At 53.5% G+C, this 18,549-nt stretch overlaps 1 protein-coding gene across 3 annotated transcripts in view; it reads right to left on the minus strand.

Moving 5' to 3' along the window:
- The window catches only part of Kcnk5 (potassium two pore domain channel subfamily K member 5), a 43,936-nt gene that overhangs the window by 15,132 nt on the left and 10,255 nt on the right, over positions 1-18,549 (minus strand). Inside the window, exon 1 of one of the 3 annotated variants that reach the window (XM_015487682.2) lies at positions 7,763-7,905. The exons of 1 other annotated variant lie outside the window; for it this stretch is intronic. The gene's annotated coding sequence lies outside the window, so the exon portion shown is untranslated. Of the gene's footprint in view, positions 1-7,758; positions 7,906-18,549 lie in introns of those variants that run through there. One more of the 3 variants, XM_015487681.2, reaches the window with a different exon arrangement.

The following is an 18,549-nucleotide window of genomic DNA, read 5'->3' on the forward strand; positions in this document are numbered from 1 at the left end:
GGGGGGGGGGGGGGGGGAGGCATGCCTAAAGTGTCCCACCCCATCCTTCAGAAGGCCACCTCACTTGACTTCTGTGCCCCCAGGGGCCCCCAGCCACATGGATCAGTTTCCCAACCAGCCAAGCAAATTGGGCAAGTGAGGCTGAGGTCAGGAAGGCACAGAGGGCAGCTTCTCCAAACCCGAGGACCAACTCCCCTCCCAGCTGCCCCCCACTGTCTATATCATCTTTGGTCCTTGAGGCAATGTGCCCAGTGCCTGCGACCCTGAGCCCAGAGATGGAGCAATCAGCCAGAGAATATCCCAGTGTCACAGGTGGGGCTGTGGACAAAACAGCAACAAAATGCCTGTCCCTGGGCTCCCAGGACCTGGCTCCCCAGGCCATCTGCCCTCTCACAGGGACCCCCTCCTGGGGTGGGGAGTCAAGGGTGGGACTGTGGGCCCACAGAGAGTGGAGGAATTCTCAGAAGGACAGAAGATCAGTAAACCTATCACAGACACTCACCAGGCAAATATTTGCAGTTTGGGCACATTCGCTCCAGCAGCTTTTAAATACTTTAAAGCTGCAACCCAGGAACTGGTGAAGGGAGGGTGGGAGGCCCCATGTCCTGGGGCTCCACGTCACCCCCACAGCAGTTTGGAGTGATAGGGAAGGGGCTGGTGGAGCACTTGTCTGCCCAGCTGATGGGCTGGTCCTGTTCAATCTGACTGTGCACACTGGGACTGTCAGCGTACCGAAAGTTTCCTGGAGACTAAGTGTGCACCTGTCAACTCCTATTCCCAAGACAAATTAGAGACCTCTCCCTGGTCTAAGCCCTCGGATGACCATCGCTCCCTTCCATTCTCCATCCTTGACTCACCCAAACTCTCCAACTATTTCCTGAAGGTTATCTGGGGTCTGGGAGAGGGCGTGTTGGGCTTATTTTCAGATGCGGAAACTGAGGCTTTAACACCACAGATGTCAAGTCAGGGACTCTCCGTCCAGGCTGAGCTGCCCCATGGGTCCACCTTGGACTTTAAATAAACACCGTGTGCTCAGATATTCTGTTAACCCAGGCATGGGTTTTAAAAAGTTCCCCCTACAATAAATAAAAAGTTCCCAAGGTGATGGCAATGTAAAATGGCCACCTTTAGAGGGGGTTGCTGGGGTGAGGGGGAGTGTGGGGTGCTGGGCTTAGGTCTTCCACCTTCCAGGGCAAGGAGGGACGCTCAGGCCAGGGGGAAGGAATTCTTGGTATTTTCCTTACCACCTTCCAGCCTGACCCAGGTCAGCAGGTGTGGCTCAGAGGGCACCATAGTTCATGGGCAAGGCATTGGCGGGGGTCCAGGGTGCCACCCTGATACCTGTACTAGCTGCGCTCTGCCTTTTCTTTCTTTCTTTCTTTCTTTTTTTTTTTTTTTTTTGGTGCTGGGGATGGAACCCGGAGCCTTGCGTGCTTAGGCAAGTGCTCTACCACTGAGCAACTCCCAGGGAAGACACAGAACTCTGGGGCAGAAATGGACCAGGGCGGGCGACTGAAGCTACTCTTTAGCTCACCTGCATTTCCAGGTGTGTTCCAATACCTACATAGGATATTTATCATGTTTTTTAGCTGAAAGAGGGACAAATCAATTGCTGGGGTGTCAACACAGATCTGAAGACCTGGCTGGGTTCAATCGGCTCAGCCAGTAGGTTCTCCCAGAAACTTTGGTCTCTTTGTCAATCTCTTCTCTATAAAATGAGAAGTGACTTCTCCATAAAATGACTATGACCACTGGGGTCCCCCAACTAGGACAGGGGACACCTCCCTTAAAATTCACATTTCCCTCTGCCAAAACTACGACCAGACCAGCACCCCATCCTGCCTGCACCCCCACTCCAACACAGCTCCTTCAAGGAAACACATCTTTCACTCCAGAGTCAGCTTAATGGCCACCAGGAGCCCCAGCAAGTCACACGCCCCTTTCCCAGGCCCACTCAAGCCTGCCTTCTGACTCCCCAAGGTTTTGCTCAGGCTGAAGGAAGCCCTCACTGTCTACATCATCTTTGGTCCTTGAGGCAATGTGCCCAGTGCCTGCATCCCTGAGCCCAGAGATGGAGCAATCAGCCAGAGAATATCCCAGTGTCACAGGTGGGGCTGTGGACAAAACAGCACCCAACCCACTGTGCTCCCAGGTCTCCTGCACAGTGGCTCACACCCACCCCTGGATTTAACCCCAGAATCCCAGTCAACCCCATCAGGTAAAGTGGAAAGTAGCAGAGCACTCCCACTCCCATCCTTGTGACACACTTTAGGGGACACTACAGAGTGCACCAGAACACAAGCACTGTGACAGTCGATTGATGACCAAGACAGCTCTTAAATGATGGCCAGGCAGGCAGCACATGGCTGTGCTGGGTGAAGGGATGATTCACATCCCAGGCAGGAGGAGTGAACTGCAGGAAATTTCACCAGGGTACTTTAAAATTCATGAATGATTTCTGGAATTTCTCATTCAATATTTTCAGGCTGCAATGGATGGTAGGTAACTGAGGCCCAGAAGTTTAAACAACAGGTGGAGGCGGGGGTGGGGGTGGGGATCACTGTGGTACCATCACCCAACCTGGACTGTAGGCTGACATCTATGGGGGGATGGGGGGTTGGGGTGTAGAGTTGGAAAAATACCCCAGTTTGGTCTTCCCACTCAGATTCCAGCAAATACAGTCCTGAGCCCTGACTAGGAACTTGGGCTTACAAGCACCCCCCAGGTGATTATTTATATGCAAATGATTTTCAACTCTGCCCCTGACCCAAAAGGCTTAAGTCCCCTCCCCCAAAGTTAGCACTGGGGCACCTGTGTGACTGTCCTCCGGTCGGTCTACCTCTGGGTTTCCCCAGCCCAGGCCATCTCTCAGCAGCCTCTTCGGAGCCCAGAAGCACCGTGAGGTCTCACGCTCACAGGGTGGGCCGGTGCCAAATGGCAGCAGGTTTTCAGCAGAAGCCTCTGGGTTTCCGCCTTTCACAGGCCTGGGAGCCCTGTGCTCACTTGGGAAGGACAAAGAAAACAAGGCAGGTGACCCTGCCCCCATTGTTCTGGGCTGGGCTGGTCATTCCTCCCCCAGTAGCTGGGCAGCCCTCCCGTGAGAGCGGAGCCCAGGCGGCTCGGCAGGGACTGGCTGACCCAGGAGGGCTGCGGGTTTGGCTAAAGCAAACAGTGAAGGGCTGCTGGGGTCTGAGCGCAGGATGGGAGTCAGCAAGCGTTGGGGCACCTGGAGGGCTGGCTGGGCTGATGGACTCTGCTGGAAATCCCTGGGCCCTGGGGACACAAGGGGCTTCACAGGCCGGGTCCCACAGCAGCTCTGCCTGCCTGAGAACTGACCTCGGCAACAGGAAAGAGCCCCCTTCCTTCCAAACACACATGCCTGACGGCCTCCTGGAACCAGGCTCTCAAAACCCACCCCAGCCACTTCATCTTCTGAGGGAGCGGGCAGGTGGATGTCCAGTGGGGTTTAAAGATAAAAGGGGCCTCTCCACCCACCTGCTGCTTCTCTGACCCCCAACTCAAAACCACTGCCCTGCTCTGAGGTGGTGAGGCCCAGGTTCCCAGCCTCGTGCTGGTGTCTATAACCTGTCCGGGATGTTGCAACCTAGATTTATGACTTAATCCCTTCCCTGCTCCCAGAATCTAGATCCCAGGGGTGCCTGCCATAGTAAGTGGGTGAACAGTGTGAGGGACACGCCAGCCTGCTGAGCCAGCAGAACAGCCGCCCCTGCTGCCCCCATAAGAGTGGGTCACTAGGCAGCAAGAGGCCTTCCTTCCAAGGGTGGGTTAGGGCTCTGAGAAGAGGACCCTCCACTGAATTTGTCCCCTGCCTCACTGTCCTTTCCAGGCAAGATGACGACCCTTTCCTGCTCTGCTCACTCTCTTCCATGTCAAGGTTAGACAGGGAACATGGGTGAGCACCCCCCACCACATTTACCCAGCCCCCCTCACCCATAACGCCTCTGCCACGATCTCATTTGAGATGCAGGACCTTAAAGGGAGACAAAGCAAAGTGGGTATTTCCTATTCCCGTGTTGTAGATGAGGATTGGATAGGGCTAGTGTCGGGGTGAAGCCACCCAGCAGGCTGGTGACAATGCACATAGCTGAACCTGCCAGAGGCTCCCTGACTCTGGGGGTCCCTTTCCACAAAATAACCAGACTATCCATCCCCTATCCTGGGACTTGGTTGAGCAATGCCAACCAAAGTAGAGCAGGAAGGGGACAGTGGACACGGACGGTGTGTTGCTGTGAGGGTTGCGCAGTCACACCCACGGATCTAACCTTGCCCACACCATTCAGGGTGAACACTATGCTCATGCTCTCTACCCCAGTCCCCAGAGATGCTCTCATGATCACCCCAACCTTGGGGAGGGGTGGAAGGAGCAACCACAGGAAGTCACCAGCCACTCAAGGTTTCTAAAAACAGCCCTCGGGCAGGCCACAAAGGAGGTCTCAGGAACTGCTGACTCACCATCTCCCTCTCCAGGCTGACAACCTGAGGGAGCTCTGGCTCACCTTCAGGCCAGCCACCCTGTCCAGGGCCTGCCTGCTTCCTGTCCTCCCAATCCAGGTCTGCACTGAACACACAAAATGGCCAGTCACTTTAAAATGTCCAATTAGGGGCCCTCCTTCCATAAGCAGCTTGAGGGCCCAGGAGAAAGGCCCTGGCTTCACAGCAGACATGCCTGGACTCCAGTGTCCACTAGCTGGCCACCTAGGACATGTCCTGTCACAGCTCTGAACTTAACTTTCCACATCTGGAAAACAGGACAATGACTTCCCCAGGCTGGGTACCTGATTAGAGGTATGGTGCCCCTTGGTCCTGGGCACACTGGGTTTGCTGTGGATGTGAGTACTAGGAAGAGGGCGGAATGAGGCCACGGTTGCCTCATACAGAGAACTAGGGGTCTGGGGGCACTTTGCCCTGAGGATCTGTGCCTGCTGCAGAGGTCTCCAGAGCTGGCTGTGGACGGCGACGCCTTCCTCCCACCTACCACTACCCAACTGAGTAGGACTTGGGACAGCCTTCCAGCTGGGCAGTCCTCCACCCCTGTGCTTTTTGCTTCAATCAGGTCTCACCCCCCACATCTCCTGGAGCCACCCCACCTGAGCAGTGCACATCCGCCCCTCCCCAGCCCTTTATTCCACTGCACTCCGAGCGACCTGATGTCCACGTGGCATTTGGGTACCCCGGCCTGCTACTCTCCCCTAAACAGACCAGAGGCAAAGACTCCACTCGTTCACGGCAGAACCTGGCACTAGCTGGTGTTGCATATTTGCAGTGAACAGTGGGGTTCCAAGATGTCAGTCTGTCTGCTTGGGCATGACCTGGGTGCTGGTGTTATGTGCTCTGGCTCCTTGCCTGAGGCAGGTGGGAAGCCCTGATGGGTACAGGCACAGAGGGGGTAATGCCTGCTCCAAGCCCCAGAGGTCCTAGCCCTGGTGAGTCAGCTCCCCTGTGGACTTTGGAACCAGATTCCAGAGGAAGGAGACAGTGGGGAGGGGAGGCACAACAGGGGAGTGGGTGGCAGTGTAGGAGATGTCACAGTGGTTGGAAACCCAATGGCCACAGGTCTTCCCAAGCATGACACTGCATCTTGCTCTCCCAGCAGGGGTGGGAAGGGAGGGTGCTGGGACTGTTAGGTGAGTCTGCTCTGCTGGGAACAGCTACCGGCCTTGGGCAGCCCTGCTGGGGGTTCTAAGGGCAAGGCTCCCCACGGCCAGCGTTCCCTGTTCCCACCTCCCTGGGAGGATGCCTGCTCCTGACCCCTCCACATTCCCCACTGCCCTTTGGAGTGTCAGCCACAGTCTACCTGGTGCCCTTCGGAATGCCTTAGATAACCTGACAAGCTCCCTCCCACTTGGGGGCCTCTTGGCTGCTCTTCTCTCCCTTGGCCTGTGGCTGTCAGCTTGGGGTAATAAATAACTACCCATCCTCAAGGGCTGGGTCTCTGACGATAAGAGATTATTAAGCCTAGTCATTTATTATAATTTGTTTAAGATGACCAAGTAGTTAAAGTGTAAACTGCTTTGTTAATTTAAAAAAGTGAAGCCCAGAGGGGTACTAGGTGGTGGCATTAATCCTGCACTAGAAGGGCAGCAAGTGTCTCTTCTCCTAAGAATCCCACTCCCCAGCCCCCAGGAGGTATCTGGGGGACTGGTCTCATCCACCCGCACCCCAGGTGTGATCTTGCCCCTGTCCTCAACAAAGCTCCCTACAGGATTCTCATGGGAGCCAACCACCTGTCACAGAATCCTTCCTTATTGTCCCACTCTAACCCAAACCCCCAGCTCAGTCCAAGTCCATTTCCTCTGGTTCAGTCCAGCTGGAGACGGGCGACAGCTGGCCTCCATCCCCTCTGGAATAAATTGTACAAGAAACTACCGGCAGCCTAGCACGGGCCTTTGGCATCGATGATGCTCCTGGCGGGTGGGGGAGTTTTCTACCTCAATGATCCCCAAATCCCAGACTCGACTTCCCAGAAGACAGTGTCATGATGACAGGCAAGAGCTGAGACAACTGTGGCCTATGACCCCAAAGTCCCTGGGCAAGGTGCAAAGGCAGTTCTGCCCTAAAGTGCAGACAGACTCCTCTTCTCAGATCCCAAACCACACCAGTTACATCAGCAGCTCTGGCCACAGGAGACCCTGTCTAGAGATAAAGGGGACGAGGTACAAAGAGGATCCCCCAGAGTGTAAGAAAAGAGGGGGCCCTGATACATGTGGCTGGTGCACACCTGACCCTTGGCTGCTGGCTAGCAGGTACGTCAGAGAGCAGAGGGGCCAAGCAGGAGCAGCCGTCTCAGCCTTACAGGGACGGTCCCCACCCACCTCCCATCCCTGGCAGCCTGGGGTGTGGGATGTGACTGTGTGGGATGTGACCGGGGTGAAGCAGCACAGAGCTGTTCTGTGCTGAAGGTGTGGAAAAATACAGGCAGGCTTTCCTAGGACAGAGAGGCTGAGTCAAGGTGAGGGGCGTGGTGGGGTTGGAAGAGCCTCCCCCCAACCTGGGGCCCAGGACCAGGGACAGACAACAGGAAATGGAAACTCTCCTGGCCTGGCACAAGGATCTTGACTGAGACACAGCCACGTTGCATAATGCAGGGGGCAGAATGGGTGAGGACAAGGACTGAGCCTCTGACACCTGCGTCCCCCCCTGGTTCCACGAAGGCTGTGGCTCTAAGTAGGAAAGCTTCCCAAGCCTGCTGGACCCCTCCAAGAGCCTCCCCGCCCTGGCAACCAGAGGACCGCGCAGCAGACGGGTGTGTCCGCACAGGTGGGCAGCTGCCTAGCTCCTCAGACCACGGCCTCGTTTCTTCATTTGTAAAATGGGAATCCTGCCACCTCCCACCAAGTCTCTGAGTTACGGCAAAGGAGAGCACAGAGCATGGGCAAACCAGGGTGGCCCTCCATTTGTGAACCTGTAGTTTTCAGACCTTAGGAGTAGAGATATGTTGTGGGGAGAGGGGAGGCTGAAAGGGGAGGCTGAAAGAGAGGCCAAGTAAATGCCGCCAGGTCTCCAACAAATCACCCAGGGGGACCACAGAATGGGACCCATCTACCCTCAAGTCTGTGCAGCGAGGCTCCTTGTCTAGCTAAGGGCTAAAACAATGACCCAGTAGTGACCTCCAGGACAGAGCCTGCCTTCTTCTGGTCCCCTGGCTCCCTCCCCATGTGTACAATGGGGCTCCTGGTCACTTTCCAGAGACAGTGTGGGGACCAGAGAGCTAGATGGGAGAACAGGGGTTTTCTTTACCTACATTCTCCACAGGGATCTCTGGGCTCTTGACCTCTCTAGAGGGTCAAAAGTGCAGCTCTGGGCTGGGGATGTGGCTCAAGTAGTAGCGCGCTCGCCTGGCATGTGTGCGGCCCTGGTTCGATCCTCAGCACCACATACCAACAAAGATGTTGTGTCCGCCGATAACTAAAAAAAAAACGTGTAGCTCTGCTGGCCAGCTGCAGATGCCACATCTGGCCAGGCACCAGCACCCCCGCCCATGCACACAGCAGCCCATTTGACCTATTCAACCCAAAGAGGAGATGACCGGAGCCAATGACAAGCGTTCCGCACCCGATGCAGCACGGGGCAGGGTCAACGGATTCGTTATTTGCTGATCACTGGCCATGTGCCCGGCTGTAGGCGAAACAAAGAAGGACAAGGCACGGGCCCTGCCAGGAGGATGTCCCTAAGTAACAAGAAGCAGGTGGCAGAGGGCCGGGTTATGAGACAGTAGAAGACAGCACGGGAGGGAAGTGGCCACCCAACAGTGAATCCAGAACAGTCTCCCACCAACCCTCAGGGCTCCCATCAAGCCCCTTCCAAATTCAAGCAACAGGGCCAGAAGCCCAAACCCAGGAGCCACTTTGAGGCTCAAAAGACAACAAACCAGGATAGAACGGTCGCCCAGGGAGACGCTCCCCCAAACTAAAAACTAGGCCCACCTCCCCTCCTCCCTCCCATCGCCGGAGCCCCACCTTCCCCAGCCAGAACCCACCACAGACCCTGAACACAACCCAGACAGCCCCGGAAATCTGAGCAATGGAGAAAAGATGTCTTCATAGCCCTGTCCTGCAAGGGAGAGGCCCCCATTTAGCGGGCAGACTCACCCCGTGCACCTCAGGAACCATGAGCAACAGGCTTTCCTCCCGGGATTGGGCCCAGGGGTGCTTCACACAGGGTGCTGAGCTGGGGGGCAGTGGCAGGCACTTAGAAGGGATTTGGAAGCCACGGGTAGCAGGTTGGACCTGAGTGCACAAGGACTCTGGATGGCCTGGTGCCACCTCAAAGGGAGCCCAGGCTCTGACTTGGGTGTGCTGGACTGCTCCGCACCTTCCACAAAAGCACACTTTCCACCAGCCCTGTGGATGGGTCACCTAGGAGGGGGTCCTCAGCACAGTACCCTTCCTCACTCCAAGGCCTCCAGCCCTCCTCTCTCCCAACCAGAATGTGACCGCAAGATGATAAGGCCCCCAGAGGAGCCAGGTGTGTGGCACGACAAACAGGTTCCAGTCTGCTATGGTCAAGAATCCAGGGGTCTCACCTGCTGGAATCTAGTCCCCACAGTGGGGTATTAAGAGGATGACTTATTCTGACCATGGTATTCAGAGGTGGGGTCCTTGGGAAGTAATTAGGATTAGATAAGATCACGGGGTAGAGCCACCATGATTAAATCTTGGTGGCTTTATAAGAGAGATAGGACGGACACACAGACACTCCCTGTCTCCGTCCATGTGCTGGATGCCCTGTGCTCCCTCACGACTCTGCCAGCAAGACCGGCACCAGATGCAGCCTCTGACCTTGGACGCCATTGTGAGCCAAAATCAACCTCCTTTTTATATTTTTTGGAGGGGGTATCAGAGACTGACCCATGGATACTTAACCACCGAGCCACATGCCCAGCCCTTTTTATTTTTTGAGACAAGGTCTTACTAACTTCCTTTAGAGCCTCACTAAATTGCTGGGATTACAGGCATGTGCCACCATGCCCAGAACAACCTCTTTTCTTTATAACGTACCCAGTCTGAGGTTACTGTGTTATCAGCAACAGAAAATGGACTAACACACTGTCTAATTGAACTCTCCACAATAAGAGAACGCTCGCCTGTGCAGTCTCACGTGGCGACTGAGCACCTGAAACCTGCCAGGACTGAGGAACACGATGTTCATTTCATTCATTTCAATTAAAAATTAAATAGCCCCAATAATAAGTAATATTATATTAAACAAAGCACAGAGCAGCACCCCAGGAGGGCCATCTTACCAGTGCGAGTCTACACCAAGCACATCCCACCTGAATCCTCCCCAAGCTCAGGTCAACCCAAGCCTTAGGCACAGCCACTCCTGACTCTTGAAAGACACAGATGGTCCCCGGCTGTTTCAAATCTTGCCTGTGCTCATGTTTTCTGTTAATGGAAAGGATGGGGCAAGGCTTCTTGAGCCCACAGGGCTTGGTTGAGCTGGACGCACACAGAAGCCAAGACAAGACTTTTCTGTGGGCCTCTGGGGACCCCTCCCTTGTGCAGGACACTGGGGAAGCACATGCTGTGCTTGGCCAGTGTCAGGCTGGGTGCCCAATCTCAAACCTCCTGCTCTGCAGGCCAAAGGCCCAGCGGTTCCTCCAGTTTCCAAGATGCCATGCCTCAAAGTGTCCATAGCACTGCCGAGGAGCAAGTCACCACTCTGTAGCTAACCTGAGAGACCACGACACACTGTTCAGTGACTGCTCAAGCGGTTTGAGTTTACAGTATACTTTTTTTTTTTTTTTTTTGTACAAGGGTTTGGTACAAAACCAAACCAGGGGGCACTCAAACACTGGGTCATATACATCCCCAGCCTTTTTATTTTCTATTTAGATTGGGGTCTTGCTAAGTTGCTTAGAGCCTTGCTAAGTTGCTGATATTGGCCTCGAACTTCCTTCCAGAGCTGCTGGGATTATAAGTGTGCACTACTGCACCAGCCTCTGAGTATATTCTGTTAAAACCATGTTTTTGTGTGCTTTGTGTACTTCATACATTAAAAATAAACAGTGTATAAGTGGACACAGTATATGCATTCATTTTATCCATTACAGAAGTTGAGTTTTTTGTTATAAAAGCAAAACAACCACATTACAGAAAATGTGAGAGGCACAGAAATTCATCAATAACCTGTCTCCCCAACTTGGTCCTGCCTGGCTTCTGTTTTTAAATTGAGTTTCCATGACTCAATGCTAACAGAGAACCGCACACTTTAACTTGCACTTTATTTCTGCTTTCCTTAACCTCCACCCACACCTTGTTTTTATAATTTGAAGTCTGGCTCCTACCTCAGACCCTCTTTGAGAATCATTGAAGGAAAACTGCCCCCTCCCACACCGTGCCTGGGACAGCTGGTGCACCAAGGCCCTGCCTGCCTGTTTAAGGGTCTCCTATACCCCAGCCAGAGCCCAGTGATTCGATCAATGGATGCTGATTAAATCATGTGCCCAGCGCCCTGGGGAAGAGGCGTGCAGGATGGGAAACTGCCTTCAGGAGGCTCAGCATACAGGAAAATGTAACACAGGTACGCAGCAGTGGGGTGCAGTGGGGTGCACCTGTAATCGTAGTTCCTCAGAAGACTGAGGCAGGAGCTACTCAACAGCCTAAGCAGCAACGAGACCCTGTTGTTGGGGCTGGGGATACAGCTCAGTGGTAGAGCACCCTGAGGTTCAATCCCAACAACAGGGAAAAAAAAGACACATATATGGTGACCCCAACACAGAACAAAGGAGAATGGCTCAATCATGTACAGCTTGGAGGCACATTCTCAAGAGAGATGGTGTCAAAACTAACCAAAGTCCCCAGTGGGTTTGATGAGCACTGGAACCTTCTAGAACCGTACCCAAAAGTACCCTCCATGACCCTGAAGTAGCCCCATCTCAGCCCCAGGAGCCACACTCCAAAGGAGGTGCTGATGTACTTTCACCAGGCAACCTATGGACCTGTCCACACAGAGAACGCCATGTCCCTGCCAGGAGGGCCTGCAAGATGAAGGGTGAGGGGTGCGGTCAGCCCCAGAGCGCACCCTAGGTTGGGGAGAGCTGGGCCAGGCAGGGCCCCGCGGGGAGGCCTGGGGGTGGCTTCCTGGATTGGAGGAGTAAAGGAGGGCTGCATCTGTGCTGCCTGAGTTTGGGGGCGCTGGGAGAGAGGGCAGAGGAGAAACCAGCTTCATGGCTCCGGACATTCATTAATAATTACCCTCTAGGTTTGGGATCCAATGGGCCACAAGTCAAGGGCCTTGTGGGGAGGGCTGGACGTGCAGATAAGGCAAGTCCCCAGTGGAATGGGCTCCCATGGTAAGGGCCACCCAGACAGCGGTGGGGGCCAAGGAAGGAACCTGCAGATGCAGGGTCAGGAGAACCTCCCCTAAAACAGTCTCAGCCTACAGCGACCTCCTGCCCAGGAGCCCCCAGGGTCCCTCCCGTATGCCCCATCCCTAGTGAATCCTTAATATGCAAAGCATGGTGACACCCCCCACCACACACACGTTAAGGCCCCACCAACCTCAAAAGTGTCAAGTGTCTCCCTTAATTCCTACCACCCTTAAGTGAGCACTGGACACACAGCTGGCCCTCAGGTTGGGTTTTTTGTTTTCTGTTAAACACACCCAACAAAAAAGATGGAATGCTTCGCAAATTTGTCTCATTGGCAGTGACCACGTGAGTCCTCTCTGTATTGCCCCAAAGTCAAGTATATGTGCTGCCAAAGTGAGCAGGGCACTCGGTGTTTAGTGGCCTTCGTAAGCAAGTCCTTGGCTCAAAGAGAGGTGCAGTGACCTTGCCTAGCCACACAGCAAGCCTGCCCAGTAACTGACTGTGTTCTAGGCCCCCAAACGTGGGTGAGCTCAACTCATGGGGCCGCTGATCCAAGTGGACACTGATCCAGGGCTGGGCTAGAGTGGCGGGGGAAAGGCGGGTGCTGAAAAGTCATGAATCAGGACACCCTCCCTCTTCCTGCCACCCTTGAGGGGGGAGAGGGTGCTGACAAGACACCAGCCTGTCCCATTCAGCCCACTCAGCACTCATCCCCCAGGGAGGGGCCTCCACCGGGTGCTGCAGGGGCCAGGGTTGCCGAGAAGAGAAGGGCACTCTTCCAAAGCCAACACGGGCAGGATGCATTCCATTCCCAGGCCGAGGGTGAGGGTTTTATTGGAACAGCAGCGATGAGCAGGTATGGGACTGACATCTTTCTCCTCCGGAGTCTGTAAACAGGTGCCCACCTCCATTTTGCACCAGGGGACACAGGTGGATCAAGAACCCTTCGTGAGGCACAAAGAGAACCCTTACCAAAATAAACACCCATGAAGGGCCCTCCGGAGCCCTCAGCATGCTACAAACTAGCCTACCTGTCCCTGGCCACGCAGAAATCTGGACAGCAGAGATCCCCAGGGGAAAGGGAAAACTAAAGCAATTCCCTCCCAAGATGCAGACCAGACTCTTGCCAGGGTGGAAACATGTCCAAAGGGTGGGTTTAGCTGACAACGAGCTGGCAGAGCATGGGGAGACCCAGCAACCACAGCTTAGTGAGAGACAGCTACGCCTCCCTCCAGCTCTGTAACTCTTAGGGTTTTCAGTCTCAGGATCCTCTGATCCACAGACTTATCAAGGGGCAGGAGGTAGACGCAGTGGGTAAAGGTGAGGGGGCCTGGAGGGGAGAACACAATTGACCGCCCCAACTCTAAGCTGTGGCACCCACTTACACAACCAAGGTTTTTCTGCTTTAAAACTTTTCACGCTTGCCAGGTGTGGTGGAGCAAACCTGTACTCCCAGTGACTTGGAAGGCTGAGGCAGGAGGATGGCAAGTTCAAAACCAGCCTCAGCAACTTAGTAAGGCCCCAAGCAACTTAGCAAGACCCTTTCTCAAAATATAATATAAGGGCTGGGGATGTGGCTCAAGCGGTAGCGCGCTCGCCTGGCATGCTTGCGGCCCGGGTTCGATCCTCAGCACCACATACAAACAAAGATGTTGTGTCCGCCGATAACTAAAAAATAAAAAATATTTTTAAAAAAATAAAAATAAAAATAATAATATAAAAAGGGCTGTGGATGTGGCTCAGCGGTTAAGCACCTGTGCACGCACGCGGACACACACGCGGACACACACCCACCAACCAGCATTCAATCCACAGTACCACCACCACCAACAACAACAACTTTTCATGCTCAAAATGGCAAGTAGTCCATAATGGTCCACATAGCCAGGAAACAGCACTTTGGTGTCAGAAATCCCAAGACTGAACAGCGCAGTACTCCGCCAAGGATCCAGAAAGCAAGCCCACGGTGCACTTCATGCTGGGAGCAGTGGGTCTCCAGGGGAGGAGCTTGTGGCCTAGCTGGATCCTTAAGATAAGGTGGCACATGCCTGTAATCCCTGCAGCTTGGGAGGCTGAGGAAGGAGGAGCACAAGTTTGAGGCCAACCTTGGCAACTTACAGGAGACTCTGTTTCAAGACAAATTTAAACAAAAAGGGCTGGGGATATAACTCAAAAGTAGAATGTTCCTGGGTCCAACTCCCAGTTATACACACACACACACACACACACACACACACACAGAGTCCTTAAGTCTGGCCATAATGTAGACATTATGGTGCCTAAATGAGAGGCAACTTGGCAGGCTGTGGGCTCTGGACCCAAGGCCTGGGTTCAAGCCACTCACTAGCTATGTGACCTTGACTGTTATTTAACCTTCCTGCCTCCATTGCCTTATCTCTTACAGTTCATTTCCGCTGTGTGGCCACAGTGCCTGTCTTCTTGCCAACCCCAACCCCATCATCATCTGTCACTGGCACATATAAACCTCAAGTTCTTGGTAAGAGCTGAAACTGGCCCTCATGGTATGGGGATGTAGAACACCTCTCCCCCTGAGGGAGATGGCCTCCAACATCTCCCATCTGCCCTGAGCCAACAGCATCAGGGTAGGAAAGAGGTGAGCTCACAGACAGCAGGGTCCAAATCACTTGGGAGGCCCCTGCAAGGTCTTTGGCTCTGAGTCTAAGGGAGGAGACGTCTAAAGGTTTTCCATTTTGAGGGTTATGATCTGACCATCAGGGTACCTGACTACAGAGCACAACGAGAAGACCCAACAGCTGGTGTGACAATCACCTCTGACTGACTGACCTCCTCTTTGGGGCCACTGTTCTATAACTGCCCCACCAGCTCTAATTGCTCCTTTATTACTCTTCCCCCGCCCCTGGTGGGCAGGGTAGCCTTGGACAGTTGCATAACCTCCCCCAAGATCTGGGCCTTGGCTCCAGGAGGCCGGAGGCTAGTCAAATAACCACTAAGCTCCCTCCAGCCTCGCATTTTTATGATCTGCTCCCCTGGAGAGGTGCCCTGAGCACAAGCCACCCCTGCAACCTCCCGAGAGGGGATGAAGACACCAGCCAAAAGTTCCTGGGGTGCAGACTCACGGGGAGCAGAGTCCAGTGGGGAGAAACTCCCTGGGAGCAGAGGCCTCAGTCAGATCTCTTCTGCCTGAGGCTCCAGTCGGCCCAGAAAAACATCCTTCTTTCTGAGCCTCTGGCTCACCAGTTTCATCTTCTGCCTCTTCTCCCAGAAATCACCAGCCATGGGGAGCCGCTCAGGATCACGAGGTGGGGTGTGTCTTCATATCAGGTCAGGATATGAAGCAGGCCAAAGGGGTAATGTGAGCAGAAATTGCTGTGACCCCAAAATGCCATCAAGGCAATTTTAAAAGGGATTAGAAATAGGATGGGAAACAGTTTAGCAGAAACTGGCCCAGAGCCTGGACCCTCCTGCAGTGCTACAGGACTAACCTGCACCCTGCACCCAGTCCTGCCCGGCTTCGTCACTCCTAACAGAGCCTGGGTTTCCCATCTAAGAAACGGAATGGCATCCCCAGTCAGGCCCACAGAAGGAAGATCTTAAGGGTCTACAGAGACCCTTGGCAACACAGACACAAAACCTGCACATCTGCAAGCTTCTTAGAAGGCTGTGGGTGTTGTCACCCAGTGTTGCAGGTAACATCCTGCACACATGTCCACTCCCTCCCTCCAGGATGGGCCAGGAGCTATCAGCTAGGGAGCTGCCCGCCTCCCCTGCAAACAGTGGGGGCCTTCCCCTGGCTCCTCCTGGACAGTTCTGAGATCAAACAAGGGAGGGGTGCAGGCATGCTGGGCCTCCCAAGCTCCTGCATCTAACCTCTTGGTTCTGCAGTACGCAGTCCAGGGAAGGTCCCTAAAAGGCAGGAGGAACCAGGCCTCATTCTGCTTGCAGTGGTCCTCAAACAGGCACTGTGTGCCTAGTACACAGTAAGATATTTACTTACTAAGCACTTAGTAGATATCTGAGCGGGGACTGGCTGTTTACTAACTTAAGGTCCTTGAAAGCAGGGACCACAGCTCCCCTCCAGCACCAGCCCAGGACCTAGGACAGGAACCTGCTAACAACTCACATGCACTGCCAAGGCCTTCTTCAAGGATGGGAAAGGAATTTGGGGGAAATTTGCAAGACAAGGGATAGGGGAGGGGAAAAGAAAGGTTTCCAGAGATTATCGGAACCAGATGGGGTGGGAGCTTGGGGGGATGGGGTTGGTAGGGGAATGGGGGCAGGGGGGAGGGGGAGTGGTCCTAGAGATAATCAGACCCAGAGAGGACCCCCTCCATCAGGGAAAGATGGCAATGAGCTGCAGGTGGCACTGTGCAGCTTTTTCTCAGGATCTTCACCTCTCACACAAAGGTGGAGCAACTAGCCCCCCTCTTCAAATTCTAAGCACACAGAAGTGATAAAGAGATGGAAATGCTAATGACCCTGATTTGATGATTACACATTGTACACATGGATTAAATTGCCATACTGGATCCCATAAATATATACGATTATTACATGTCAATTAAAAATAAAAAAGCTTATCCTTACCCAGCCCCACCAGATGTGCTTTGAAGGGGAGTAAATTTTCAGCACCTCCCTCTTTGAGCAATTCAGAGCTCGTAAAACTAAGGGCCAGAGTCTGGGCCTAGATCACCTGGATTAATCCACTGGGCCTTGATCTTCGAAGAGGCTCAGTCCCTTCCGACTTTGCATCCCCCTTGGCCTAGTACTATAGCACCCAGGTACAACAGACCAGGGAGTAACACTAAAACCACATCCTTACTGGGCAGCTCTGGGGAGCTGGGCCTGGTAACATAGGCCCAAGGACAGGGAGACATGGCTACTGCCATGCCAGGTTCTTAAGTCTCGCTAGGCATGCAAAGTCTTAAGTCCTGAGAGGTAAAATCCAGCCAAGGTCACAAGGCACAAACCAGTAGGTAGGTAGAACTGGGATCCAGGGTAGAACCAGCCTTTCTCTACACTATGGTTCAGAGGAGGGCTTCCCACCCCCAGCCACAGTACAGTCCACATAGAGCAATGGAGGGCTCTATGGTTTCACCCCTCTAGATGTGGCCAACAAGGCCCCTGGCAATCCACTGGGCCAGGCTCCGGGCTACACAATCAAGCAAGGCCGGTCCTGCCACCAACTGCCCTACAGAGCTTCTCTCCAAACTTGGGGCAAGCGGCCCCCCTCATAGGAGGGGCCTGGTTAAGCAGCTGCAGACAGATTACAGGGGGGCATGGGAGGTGACACATTTAAGCAGTACACAGTCCTGCTTAAATGTTTCAGCAGGAAACCTAAATATTTAGATGGAAGAGAGGAAAAAGAATGTACATTTCAAAGCCAGTCAGAGTCCTGACTACCCAGGGCTCTCTGAGAAGGCTGGTGGTATCTGTCCCCAAGGAGAGCTCAACTCTGACCTCAGATCCTGCAGAACCACTATCCAGGGAGAGTACTGCTGAGGTCCTCTGGACCCAAGAATTCTCCAAAACGTTTAACCAAGGTTTGGGACTGCAGGGAGGAAGGATAAACCTTTCCCTATTTTCAGGCATTGATGCCACAGTCTGGCTGGGCACAAAATCACGAGCCACCACACAGCTTGTAGATTCAAACAGCAACTCTTTATTCCCGAACTCACACCAGCCGTCTACAATCACGTTCTGGGGAAATCCACGTTCTCTGCTCAAATCCACGTTCTCTCCCAAAATCACCTCCACTGGGCTTCTGTCTCCCAAAATATACTGTCTCAATCCCGTGAGAACTCAAGGGGAACTTAGGCAGCAGGATACGCCCTATTCCCAGCAGGAATAATCTTAAACCTTAAACCTGGAACCTAAACTGGGAACGCCCTAAACCCGATTATGTTAAACCAGGAACACCCTAATCCGCCCTGGTCCTTGAGCAAGGTCAACTACATTCAATGTCACTGCAAAATGTCAGCAACATGGGGTACGCTGGCAAGGAAATTGTCATACCTACTTGGCTAATGGCTCCCAGCACATTGACCATGATTTTGGGGGTGCAAGTTGTGGATTAATTTCAAGAAATGGAAAATGATGGGTGACTCTACAAGGGGAGAACTTGTGGGTTTTCTTATCCTCCCTTGCCCCTATCTCCAGATTAGGAGCTCAACAGTGGGATCTGCAGGGAGGTATTAGGGACAAGGCGCTCAGGGAAGTGGGGCAGAGGACAGCAGCTAATATTTAGGGAGCCCTGTTACATGCCCCAGGCGTTCTGTCTGACATGTCCACACATTCTGTGGGCACGAGGGAGAGGCCGTACTACTGTCCCTGTTCAGAGTTGAGACAATGTGCTCGAGGGCACCCTGCTCACTCCCTGAAAGCACAGCTCTGTGCAACTTAAATGACAGAGGACACCACACTGCCCTGCACCTTTGTTCTGCTTTATCCACCTTCACTGCCAGGTAATGAACAGCAGAATGGTTCTGAGTGTCAAAAGTGAGATCCAATCCAATCCTTGTTTTCCTAACTGTAAGGTTTGGGCAAGTTCTTCAACCTCTGTGGACTATTCTTTTTTTTTTTTTTTTAATATATTTTTTTAGTTGTAGGTGGACACAATATCTTTATTTTTATGTGGTGCTGAGGATCGAACCCAGTGCCTCTTGCATGCTAGGCGAGCGCTCTACCTCTGAGCCACAACCCCAGCCCTCTGTGGTCTATTCTATAAGATCACAGAA

The sequence above is a fragment of the Marmota marmota genome, unplaced genomic scaffold (assembly GCF_001458135.2).
Source record: "Marmota marmota marmota unplaced genomic scaffold, marMar, whole genome shotgun sequence".
Taxonomy (NCBI): domain Eukaryota; kingdom Metazoa; phylum Chordata; class Mammalia; order Rodentia; family Sciuridae; genus Marmota; species Marmota marmota.